General features: G+C 37.2%; 1 non-coding gene across 1 annotated transcript; it reads right to left on the bottom strand.

The window, feature by feature from the left end:
- Positions 1–1,357: 1,357 nt before the first annotated feature.
- LOC129871847 (small nucleolar RNA R71) lies at positions 1,358–1,464 on the bottom strand. Its single transcript, XR_008762318.1, has one exon. It is a non-coding gene; the product is annotated as a small nucleolar RNA R71 (small nucleolar RNA).
- Positions 1,465–13,764: the final 12,300 nt, after the last annotated feature.

Below are 13,764 nucleotides of genomic sequence, written 5' to 3' on the forward strand. Positions count from 1 at the left end.
TGTCCCCAAAAATTCATTTAAAGCCCTAGTCAAAAAGCATAAACTTTTGCCCCGTACCTCTACCGTGTTGGTACTCGACTGCTCAGTGTTCCAATTTGCATAAAATTCATAGATAAGAGTTAAATTTCACTCACCTTGATCTTCAAAAATGAATTAAAGACCCAAATTATAAACCATCTCATGAATTTGAGAAAACTCTGTCTGCAACTCTCCTTTATTGACAAATTCGTTTCCCATGTATTTGGATTATTTCTGGGAGTCAAACGAATCTAGTCCATATTGCTCCACTGCTTGCCGACCAAATTGATGCGGTGGTATCCCTGAGCTTGTTTGTCCAGTGGTTGAAGAAGCCCCAATTTTTCGGACCTCTTGCTGCCAACTCCTTGGGCCACTTGTTTTCCTTTTGATGCCATTAGATAGGAGAAGGATAATTTGGAAAAAAGAAATCAGATTCTTGGCAATGTGGTTGTTTGGAAAAGTTAAAAGATGAGAGAAGAAAGATTTAGTGAAGGTTTGGTGAGGTAAATAATTTGTGGGATAATGTGTGTGTGGAGGAAGGTGATTTATAGTAGAAATTAGAGTGGAAGTTAAAGGGGAAAGGTTGTGGGAGATTTAGGGTCGGCTAGTAGAGGAGTAAAAATAGAGATAATTGAGGATTTGGGGGGTTTTGGTCTGTTTTAAACCTGATATTCAAGTTTTTGGCGTCGTTGCCGGAGACCATAAGAATTAGGCACTTTTCTAAAAATTCTATACTAATTGATTGTTCTAGCTTTAACAACTTGATCTTAGCTGTGAAATATTTGTAGGCAATTTAAATATTACACTAGACAGAGACAAGAAACTTGTAGATCTATTATCCGAGCCTGAACGATACTTGCAGTGGAAAAGGTGAATAGCAGCTTTGCAAAACTTAATACATAAACTAAATCTAGCGGATAATCACAATCTAGAAAGAGAGGTCTTGCCAGAGGAGATCCCTGTTGAGATGGTAGCAAGGATAGTGCGAGATGTGGCAGTCTCACTAACAGCAAATGTCACTTCTAGCATTTAAAAACCTCCAGCTGGAGAAAGGTTTGAACTAAAACAGAATATGGTGCAATTGTTGCATTCTAATGGTCAGTTTATGGGTTTACTACATGAAGATCCCTAAGTCCACATTCAGAACTTCTTGGAGATTAGCAACACATATACGCCTATTGGGGTCTCTCCTGACTATGTGAGGTTAACATTGTTTCCATTCTCTTTGTTAGGGGAAGCCAAGAGGTGGTTAAAGTCAGAGCCACCAAATTCAATCACTTCATAGAATGATTTGGCCCATAAATTTCTTATCAGGTTCTTTCCTTTGGGGAAGACGGTGAAATTAAGAGCTGAGATTTTGAGTTTCAAGCAAAAATGTAGAGAGAATTTGTACCAATCATGGGACAGATTTAAATCACTACTCATTAGTTGCCCTCATCATTATCAAGCTAATGAGGTGCTGGTACACACCTTCATTGAAGGTTTGGAACCTAACACAAAAATTCTTCTTAATTCTGTTGTAGGTGGACAAGCCTTGGAGAAAACATATGATGAGCTATATACATTGCTAAACCGCATATCGCAAGGAAATCCAGAATGGAATGGAGGAAATGCCCCCCCCCCTCCCCCAGTTATGCAAAAACAAGCAGGTATGTTAGAGATTGATGCAGTAACTACATTGACATCACAAATTGCATTAATGTAAAATATGATGACAATGCATTTCAACATGATAGCCAAAGGACAACAGCAAGCATCAGTAAGCATGGTTCAACAACCACCTATGTGGTGTGAGGTATGTGGAAACAGTGAACATGTGGCTGAATATTATGGAGCAAATCCAGAGTCAGTACATTTTATGGGTAATGCACCTAGAAATGGTGGAAATCAAAACTATGGAAATACCTACAACCTAAATTAGAGAAACCATCCCAACTTCTTTTGGTGGAAATTAGTAAAATCCACAACAAGGTCAGAATCAATACAGACCACAGAGAGGCGGACAAACAGATAGAAAAACATCTTGGGCAATTAGCAAGCGCATAAAGTTCTCGCCAACAAGAAGGTTTACCAGGTAACACTGACCTAAACCCCAAATAGGTACATACTATGAGTACCTGAATAGTCACCCACTCACTGAACTGGCTCCCAAAGCCAAATCAGCAGAGGTAAAAAGAAAGGAACAAGCTAGAGAAATAGGTGAACCTAGCGGTACCAAGGAAATTGAGGAACCAAAGACAAAACCTCCTTCTCATTTCCCACAAAAGTTTAAAAAGAAGAAAGAAGAGGAGTGTTTTACAAAGTTTATAGATTTGTTGAAACAAGTGCAAATTAATTTGCCTTAGATTGATGTTTTACAGGGAATCCCAAAGTAAGCTAAATTCGTCAAGGATATTGTGGCCAATAAAATCAAGTTAGCTGAATTTGCAATAGTGGCACTCACTGAAGAGTGTAGTTCAAGAATCTTGAACAAAAGCAAGCTTCCAGCTAAACTAAAAGATCCAGGTAGTTTCACAGTGCAGGTAACCATTGGTAAATATAGTAATGCCAGAGGTCTCTGTGATCTAGGTGCTAGTATTAACTTGATGCCTAGATCCATGCTTAAGAAATTAGGCCTAGGATAACTTAAAGCAACCACTATTTTGCCACAGTTAACTGATTGCTCTATAGCTAGACCTGATGGTATCATTAAAGATGTTTTGGTACAAGTAGGATCCCTCATTCTGATTCAACCAGAGGGCGCCCGTTCTTGGCAACATGAGGGCACTTATTGATGTGGCTGCAGGTAGATTAACTATGAGAGCACATGACAAAGTGGAAGTGTTTGATGTATATCATGCACTAAAGTTACCTGCAATCTATGAAGAGCTGCCGACTGTAACAATCATCGATGAAAAAGTCTCAGCTCATTGCACTGTAGTAAGTGATACATTGGAAAAAGTTGTGATAGGTTAAAATATTAAAGAGGACAAGCTAAACGGTTAGCTATTGTGCTGGACATGCAAAATATCAGCATGTGGAAGAAAAATATGGAACCTCAGAACAGATAATTAGGGCCTTCACCAAAGACTTCTCTGGAAGAAGCTCCTAAATTAGAGTTGAAAAAACTACCAGCACACCTCAAGTATGTTTTTCTTGGAGTAAATAATACCTTACCTATAATTCTTTCATCTGCTTTGTCTGAAGTACAGGTCATAGCAGCACTTGAGGTACTAAAGAGATACAAAAAGGCAATTGGATGGCAAATGGCTGATCTTCATGGCATCAGTCCCGCTTTATGCATGCATAAAATTTTTATGGAAGAAGGACATAAAGCTAGTGCACAACCACAATGCTGATTAAACCCCATCATGAAAGAGGTTGTGAAGAAAGAGATAATTAAGTAGCTAGATGCAGGCATCATATACCCAATTTCTGACAGCAAGTGGGTGAGCCTTGTTCAGTGTGTACCGAAAAAGGGGGGAATGACTGTGATAACCAATGAAAAAATGAATTAATCCCCATAAGAACAATAACTGGTTGGCGCATATGCATGGACTACAGAAAGTTGAATGATGCCACCAGGAAAGATCACTACCCTGTGCCTTTCATTGACAAAATGCTTGATCAGTTAGCAGGCCAAGAATACTATTGTTTCTTAGACGGGTATTCAGGCTACAATCAAATCACTATTACATTAGAGGATCAAGAAAAGACAACATTCACATGCCCTTACGGGACGTATGTATTCAACTGTATGCCATTTGGTCTTTGCAATGCTTCTGCCACTTTTCAGAGGTGCATGATTGTTATATTTTATGATATGGTAGATGAGTTTATAGAGGTCTTTATGGTTGATTTTTTAGTTTTTGTAGAGTCTTTTGATCTATGTTTAAAAAATTTGGAGAGGGTACTTGCAAGGTGTGAAGAAACAAACCTCATCCTAAACTGGGAGAAATGTCATTTCTTGGTAAAAGAGGGTATTGTGTTGGGACATAAAGTGTCCAAAGATGGTCTGGAAGTGGACAAAGCAAAAATTGAAGTGATTGAGAAACTCCCCCCCACCAGTATTAGTAAAAGGAATTCATGGTTTTTTAGGCCACGCCAGATTCTACTGGCGTTTCATTAAAGATTTTTTAAAGATAGCCAAACCAATTTGTGGATTGCTCAAAAAAAGGTAAAATTTGTTTTTGATGATGAACGTTTGCAGGAATTTGAAATCTTGAAGAAGAAGCTGATTAAAGCCCCTATCCTGCTAGCTCCTAATTGGGAGCTACCTTTTGTGTTGTGTGTGACGCAAGCGACCCAGCAGTGGGAGCAGTGCTGGGATAAAAGAAGGAGAAAATTTTTCATTCCATTTACTATGCAAGCAAAACTCTTGACTCTGCTCAGGAAAACTATATGGTCATAGAGAAGGAAATGCTGGCGTTGGTCTATGCATTTGACAAATTCTGCTCTTATTTGGTAGGTACAAAAGTAATTATTTTTACTGAACATGCAGCTCTGAGGTACCTATTTAACAAGAAAGATGCCAAGCCAAGGCTTATCAGATGGATTCTGTTGCTACAAGAATTTGATATTGAAATTAGAGATAAGAGGGGGTGCGAAAATCAAATAGCAGACCATCTATCAAGATTAGAGGATTCGTCCTATGTGGCTGAGCAGAATCTGATCAAGAAGGAATTTCCAGATGACCAACTGCTGGAAATAGAGGTACAAGATCTCCTATGGTACACAGATGTAGTGAACTACCTTGTTAGTGGAGTGTTCCCTCCTGATACTACCTCACAACAAAAGAAAAAGCTGATGCATGATGCGTATTTCTATATATGGGACGAGCCTTATTTGTTCAAGCGAGGTGATGCCCTCTTTTCGACTACCGATGCCCTCGGGTTTACTCGTACTAGCTAGGCCATGCCCCTGGGAGTTTACTGGCTGGGTGGCCAGCCCCTATTCAGGGTGCTCACAATTAAGGTTACTAGTTTACTGATATTCGATGCGGCGTCGCCCTTTCTATATCATCTTGGATGCTTACTCTCCAGTACCACTATGAGGATATTATTTATCTATGTAAGAATTGGTTTGAGCCTGATAGTGTATACGGGCTTTTTGCATCCCCTATGGGCCCCTCTAGCGAGTGCACCACTAAACTAGATGAGGGAGTCTCATAAGTCCCACATGGCAGGTTGGGGGTCTGGTGGGTCTATAAACATATTATTGTTGATCTTTGAGAGCCACTGATGAAGTCACTGGTTTTTACTACACACTTATATTCATTAGCATCGCTTATCACTATCATACTTGTATGGTGTGGTAGCTTGATTTTATGGGGGAGTATGTTTTCCTTATTTGTACCTTCCAAGGGTATGTGAGTCCGGTCAGTTATTGGTTTATGGATTTAAATACTTCTAACACTAAATTTTTTTTGTTTAATAGATATTGAGTGCCTCTTTTCCCCATCCGAGAATCTCCATCTGCTCTATCTATTTCAATCATACCAGTTGGAGGAAAGCCTATCTTTTTTGCCTATTCTTGGTGCCTAAAGGCAAAGAGCTTCTTTAATACCCAAGTCCCCCTCTTTTTGTTACTTCGTCATTCTCTATTCCTCACTTTCAAGTCAGTCGTACTGGCATGGCCCCACTGATTATGTGCTTCTGATCAGTTATTGTCTGATTATACTTATTCTTATTTGTTGTTGTACTTGTAGTTGGTACCCTTGAGTTGTATTTATATTTGGTCTACATGGTATTTGAGTTGGATGGTGGTTGGTCCTTCCTACTAGGCTCATTCAAAATAGTTCCTAGGTGATTATGTAGTTAGAGGTACCAGTTAGCACTATATTTTCATTAGTAAACTCCTATGACGCCTTTTTCCTATTAATAGGTTGTTGGATTACGTTTCAGGTGCGTTTTTTGATTCTTTTCCTTTATATATGTTCCCAGTCTTCTTGTCTTATTTTCTGTCATTATTGTGATAATTCCTGATTAGTTACTTGTGCAGTATTTACCTGATTATATGTTAATTATACTTGCTTTATCTGTGGAGCTCAATCGTCCTATGCCTACTGAGTACTATTCATTTGGTACTCATACTACACTTCTTCCTCCTGCAGATTATAGTACGTGTTATCGCCGTTAATTTGGCCTAGTACGACCAACTTTTGATTCAGATATTTAGTGAGCTCCTAGCATTTGGAGTTATGGATTTCCATCTATATCAGATTAGAACTAGTCTTTACTTGCTTTTGAAGACTGTCTGTACTCATATTGTATTTGTAAAAGGCTGGTACTTCTTTTTGGGGTTAGATGCTCGATACTGACTGATGGCAGGTCTTAGGGTGGTTTCTTGTGTTTGTTTTAATTATCCTTTTTTATCATTACTATTTACTTTCCACTTTATTTATTCATCTTCCGCTTGATAACCCATTGCCTTTTGTTTTGAGCTAAGGTTTTAGGGTTAGGCTTACCTGCTGGTGGGTGTTAGCAGGTGTCATCAAGACCTAAGAAATGGGGTCATGGAAATTATGTGTTATCTCTAATAAATAAAACAAAATAAAAAGTCTTTGTAAGGGATACAATAACATACTATAACTTAAACATATGGTTAATAGTATATCCCAACAATCTCTGACTTATACTTATAATCATGCATTCACAACTTTAACACTCACTTCTTCTATATGCTTATCAAAAGCCTTCTAAGGTAAGCCTTTTGTAAATAGCTCCGCCAAATTTTTCTTCAATTCAATATTCAAAACTTGCACATCATCCCTTTGAGTTATATCACGAATCTAGTGATTTTTTCTCTCAATGTGCTTACTCCTTTTATGGCTTTGTGGTTTTATTGAGTTTGCAACTGCACCACTAGTATCACAATAAAGGATAATTGGTGCTTCTGATGAAGGAACCACTCTAAGCTTTTTCAGAAAGTTTTTGAGCCAAATAGACTCTTATGCCGCTTTAGAGGCAACTACATATTTAGCTTTCATGGTGGAATCAGCAATACATGATTGCTTGATGCTCCTCCAAACTATGGCTCCATCTCCCAGAGTAAATATATATCCTGAGGTAGATTTTCTAGAATCTCTATTTGATTAGAAATCTGAATCTGTGTACCCAATAGGTAAAAGATTATCAGGGTGAAAAACAAGTGTGTAATCACTAGTCCTTTTCAGATACTTGATTATGTGCTTAAACACAATCCAATGCTCTTGCCCAGGATTAAACTGAAATATGTTAATCGTACAAATAACAAAATATATGTCGGTCTAGTGTACAACATAGCATAAATGAAAGCCCCCACAAAAAAGTGTAAGGGGTGGCCTTCATTCTCTCTATTTCATCGGTTATTTTGGTCAATTGATCCTTTGATGGAGTAATTCCATATCTAAAAGGAAGAAATCCCTTTTTGTAATTTTGCATACTAAACCTTGCAAGAATTGTGTCGATATAAAGTGCATAAGATAAATCTAATATCCTTTGTTTGTGATTTTGCATAAGCTTGATCCCAAGGATATGAGCCACTTCTCCTAAATCTTTCATATCAAAATGTGGTGACAACCACTCCTTAACAGAATTCAACATGCTCACATTATTTCCTATGAGCAAGATGTCATTTACGTATGGAATCAAAGATGCTACTTTGTCTCTATCCCATTTCTTATAGATACATGTCATTCTCAAACTGATCAAAACCAAAAGTCTTAATCAAATTGTCAAAATAAATATTCCATGCTCTAGATGCCTATTTCAACCATAAATGGATTTCTTAAGTTTATAAAATATGTGTTCATTGCCACTTTTCATAAAACCTTCTGGTTGTGCCATATAGATGCACTCATCAAGACTTTATTTTAGAAAAAATCGTCATAACCTTCATTTTCCAAATATCATAATTCTAATGAGTAGCAATGGATAAGATAACCCTAATGGCTTTAAGCATGGCTACCAGCAAAAACGTTTCCTCATAATCAATTTCTTCTTTTTAAGTAAACATTTTTGCAACAAGCCTAGCCTAAAAAGTTTTTACCTTTCCATCCACACCTCTTTTTTTCTTGTAAATCCACTTATAACCAATAGGTGTAACACCAATATGTGGTTATACATGATCCCAGCTGTGGTTTGAGTACATCGACACCATTTTAGATTTCATAACAATAACCCATATTTTAGAATCTTTATCATGCAGTACTTCAGTGTAATTTAATGATTTTGTATAAGCTCTTTAGGAATTCTATCATATGATTTTCTCAAGAGCGTAAATCGTTCATATTTTCTAATAACTCTTCCACTACGATGACTAGCAACTACAGGATTCGCTATATATTGAAATAAATTCTAAACATTCGAAACAGCTTCTCCATAATTGCAGGTTGCTCGACATCACTCCTACTACTTTGTGATAGCGAAATGTCTTGAGTTATCTCTTGTGCAACCTCTTGTCTATTGATATTTCTCCCACTACGTTGACACAATGGTATGTCAATAATTATTTGAGGAACTTGTTCTAGTGCTTCATTACTAGTTATTCTTTTGCTCAGTTCCATTAGCACAAGTCTACTTCTAGGAACATGGTTAATTAAATAGTCTGGTTCTAGAAACTTTGAATTTGTTGAGATGACCTTTATTCTTTAGGAGAATAAAATAAACACCCTTTAGTTCTTTTTAGGTATTCGATAAAAATGCACATGTCACAACCCAACCCCGTAGGTCGTGACTCATGCCCAAATTGAACACCCATACATACCCTTAGCTCAAATTAGCATATTAGAGGAATAAACAAATATGGAAGTCACATAAAGTCGCTAAAAAGATATAGTACACGAAAGACAGTAAGGCCGTCACTGAACATAAAAGCCCAATGCATATACAGAACCCACAATATACATATGTGTGTGTCTACAGACCTCTATAGAATGATAGCATAATCATGTGATGGGACAGGGCTCTGTCGTACCCCTGAATGACATATACATGTACACAATAGAAAAGTCAGTACTAAGATATAGGCTTTGGACAAAGGAGCACTGTCAAGCAGCAAGGTGGATGTCATAAGCATGCGGATCGGCAAATTGAATATCCATACTTGCGGACAAGAAACGCAGCCCCCAAAGACAGGGGGCCAGTACGGATAATGTACTAAATATGTAAAGCATGGACTGTAATAAATAAAGTCATAACCAGTACAAAATGTGCAAAAAATAAGCAAAATATCCAGAATATCAAAATGCCTATCACAAACACAGATAATGCATGCAGAAAACATATGTCATATCCAGCCTCATTATGGGACTCGGAGAATAAAACGTGGTTACCATCTCGTTACCGGCACCACAGCACAACATACTCCAGAGTAGGGAATATCTCCATAACAGATCATATCATATCAGATGTCCATATCATATCCTATCCTCATACATCAGCATATGTGTACATAGCACAACATACACCACAACCCATATACATATCATGCCTGCCCCCTCACATCGGGGCACAGCGAACAATACAAAGAAGTATGCGTGATTACAGGTCCTAGTTCGGGCTCAGTGGAGGAAGCATTGAGGCATCCACGAGTGGAGTAGTGAGAAACTAAATACAATATTAAATACAAAACATTTACAAAGACTCGATAGCATAACTCCGATGACAAATTATATAAGAGAAATTGAGCGGTAATCATAGTGTATGTCTTTCAGATACCATGATGGTCTATGTCAAAATAGTCTTCCTAAACTCGTTTTCAAATTTCAAAATATATTATGGGACTCAAGAAAATAATTAAAACAACTATCGTTTTGGTAGTTGGAAAAGTAACAAAGAATTCCCTTTAAATTCTACTCAAGAAATAAGTCAAATGGAATATTAAAGAAAAATTTGGGGATAGTGGTCCCACCTCAGCCAAATGAGGTGACGTACACAAATTATGTGCATTAAACTTCATGATGTTACTTATAAGAGTTTCAAGATAGTTGGGTCCTATTTGCGCAAGTTCTAGATATTTAGACAATTGTTTTCCAACGATTCATAAATGTTTAGTTCAATTCTACTGAATGAAAAAAGGGCAAATTTAGGCACAGATCTGAAGAGTAGAGTCGTCCCCGAGACTCGTATTCAAAACTATTACACCTAGGACATGCCAAGAGAAGGAAAAGGTAAGGATTTACATACCTTATTGGCCTTTTACACTTGTCCAAATTAAAATCTTGTTTTCTCCAAAATCTACGATTGGTCACATTTATCAAATATTAACTATAAAGCTTTAAGAATTCAATCCTAACCAATACTTGTCTACAGAAAGTTGGGAAGCATCCCCCCTATACATACAACATCCCCGAGATTTTAACTCGGCCAAAATATCAACAACCATACCAATAACATCAACAATCGATTTAAAATGCACCCTAACATAGATTTTCTTCTTTTCTAAATAGTGCAACAACTTCCAATCCAACTTTGCACGTTCAAATCAATATCAATATTTTCATGTTCATATATTAATTTAAGATCATTCAAACATAGGCCAAGAATATTCCAAGCATTCTATACAATATTCACCAATTCTAGATTTCACCTGAAATTTCTATATATGCAATAAAACTATCACGATGCATTTTCTACTTTCAAATTCATAATCAATAACAACAATCCATACTTTAGTAACTTCATTTACATAATATCATAAAATCATACTAAAATGACATAATTCCCTACAATCCATTTCAATGCCGACTTAAACCATTTAACCTTCATTTACATTATAAGAATCACAACAACACAACTAACATATTTAACTAAATTAATTCATTTCCATCACATCACACTACACCACATTTCCAACTTCAACCAAATTCATTCAACTTCCATTTCCAAGATAAAATCCACAATATACTACATAAAATTTAATTCATATTTCCTATACCATAACACATATACACGACCATATACCCATATGCACCCCCACCATGCAAACTTCCATATTTCCATAAATTCTATCCATTTCTACATACCACAACGTAAACAAGCCTTCATAACATAATAAAAAGGGATTAATTCTTACCTTTTCCTCCTCACTTCTTCACTTGACGAAGTTGCTAAATTGAAGAAACAAGCGCCCTATCTTCCGAAATAACTATACCACATTATAGAGGACCCTTAAATTAGTGGAAGTACTAGAATAAAATAATTTTTGGAACAAGATTTCAAGGAGTAAAATTCTCCTATGCTTGGGCCGATTTCCTTTTTTTTTTGCTCTTCTTTCTTTTGTGTTTTCTCCTTTCTCAAATTGTCTAGAGAGTTCTAGGCAATTTTATGACGTAAGTGGGCCTTTTTATTTATTCATCACATGGATAAATTACATGGGCTTGGATCTTCTTCTCTTTTTTTGGGGACCATGGCTTATGGTTGGGCCTCTCTTTTTTTGTTTTCAAATCCCAATCACTTAATCCATATTTTTTTTAATTCATGAAACTAAGTTTTTGCAATTGTAATTTTTCCCTTAACCTTTTCTAATATTCCACATCCAAAATTCTTCATAAGCAACCTATGTATCAAACAAGACCAAAACATAGCATTATCCTTAACTTGTTACAATTATCCCAAATGTCCAAATGTACAAAATACAGATTATAACATCCTCCCCCCCCCCCTTTAGGACATTCATCCTTGAATGTTAAACTGATCCTATAGGGGTTTATGAATATCTTAGGGCGGAGTTTCTTTTTATGGCTACTACACATAGTTTATTGATTAACCAACATAGGGAAATAAGGAATTTAGGTTACCTGTGGGTGCAGGAAACAAATGAGGATATATCTTTTTCATTTTTTCTCAGCCTCCCAAGTCATTTCTCCTCGGTTATTATTGCTCCATAATATTTTGACAGAGGGCACTTCTTTGGTATGCAATCTCCTTATCTGGTGATCTAAGATAGCCACCGACTAATCCTGGTAGGACAGCTCTTCAGTCACCTGAATGTCCTGCACGGGAAATACTCTGGAAGGGTCACCAATGAATTTGCGAAGCATAGACACGTGGAATACCGGATGTACTACTCCTAAATCAGCTGGCAAGTCCAAATCATAGGCAACCTTGCCTACTCTACGGATGATCTGATAAGGTCCGATATACCTCAGACTAAGCTTTCCTTTTTTGCCGAATCTCATGATGCCCTTCATAGGTGACACTTTCAAGAATACCTAGTCACCCACTTGGAACTCTAAAGGTCGACACCAGTTGTATGCATATGTTTTTTGTTGACTTTGAGCTGCCAATAATCATTCCCGAATAAACTTCACCTTATCAACTTCATGTTGAATCAGATATGGGCCAATCAACTTAGACTCACCCATATCAAACCAATCAATAGGTGACCTGCATTTCCTGCCATACAGTGCCTCATATGAGGTCATCTGGATACTAGAATGATAGTTGGTATTATAAGAAAATTCAACAAGTGGTAGATGATCATCCAAGCTACCTCTGAAGTCAATAACACAGGCCCGCAGTATATTTTCCAGTGACTGAATAGTGCATTTGTCTTGCCCATCAGACTGAGGATGGAATGCTGTACTAAGGCTCACTTGGGTCCCCAATCTTTCCTAAAAATATCTTTAGAAATTAGCTGCAAACTGGGCACTTCTGTCGGTGATAATGGATACATGAACTCCATAGAGCTTTATATTTCCTTAACATACAACCTGGCGTAATCCTCAGCAGAATAAGTAATCCAAATTGGGAGGAAATGGGCCAATTTAGTCAACATATCAATAATAACCCATATCGAATCAAACTTATGTGGAGTGCGAGGTAAACCTGTAATGAAATCCATATTAATGATCTCCCACTTCCATGTCAGGATTTATATCTCCTGTAATAATCCACCTAGTTTCTGGTGTTCAATCTTGACTTGTTGACAGTTTAGACATTGGGCAACGAACTCTGCAATATCTCTTTTCATACCATCCCACCAGTATAAATATCTAAGGTCATGGTACATCTTTGTTTTCCCCGTATGAACAGAATATCGGGCATAATGTGCCTCACCTATAACCTATTGCAGTAGCCCGACAACGTTAGGTACACATAATCTGCCCATGTGTAATAATACCCCATCAGATGTAATCCCGAATAGGGTATTTTCTCTGTCAAGACCTGTGTCTTGGTACCATGCCAAAATAGGATCTTCGTATTGATGTCGCTTTATTTCTTCTATAATAGAGGATTCAGCAAATTCTCGGACCGAAACCCCAATACCTCCAGATTCAGCCAAGCGAACTCCAAGACTAGCCAACTGACCAATTTCACAAACTATTTCTTTTTTTTCTGGTGGAACATCTGCCAAGCTACCCAAAGACTTACGACTGAGTACATCTGCCACGACGTTGGCCCTCCTAGGATGATATAAAATATCGATATCATAATCTTTTAGGAACTCCAGCCATCTCTTTTGCCATAAATTCAATTCTTTATACTTAAAAATATACTGCAAACTCTTGTGATCTATATAGATATCCACATGAATGCCATATAAATAGTGCCTCCATATCTTCAGAGCATGAATCACTACTGCCAGTTCCAGATCATAAGTAGGGTAATTTCTTTTATGCTTTTTAAGATGCCGGGAAGCGTAAGCTATAACTTTACTGTTTTGCATTAAGACACAACCTATGCCCATGCTCAAAGCATCACAATAGATAACATACCCATCTGGTCCCTTCGAAAGACTTAAAACTGGAGTTGTAGTCAACTTCTCTTTCAATAACTGAAAGCT

The sequence above is a fragment of the Solanum dulcamara genome, chromosome 10 (genome assembly GCF_947179165.1).
Source record: "Solanum dulcamara chromosome 10, daSolDulc1.2, whole genome shotgun sequence".
NCBI lineage: Eukaryota > Viridiplantae > Streptophyta > Magnoliopsida > Solanales > Solanaceae > Solanum > Solanum dulcamara.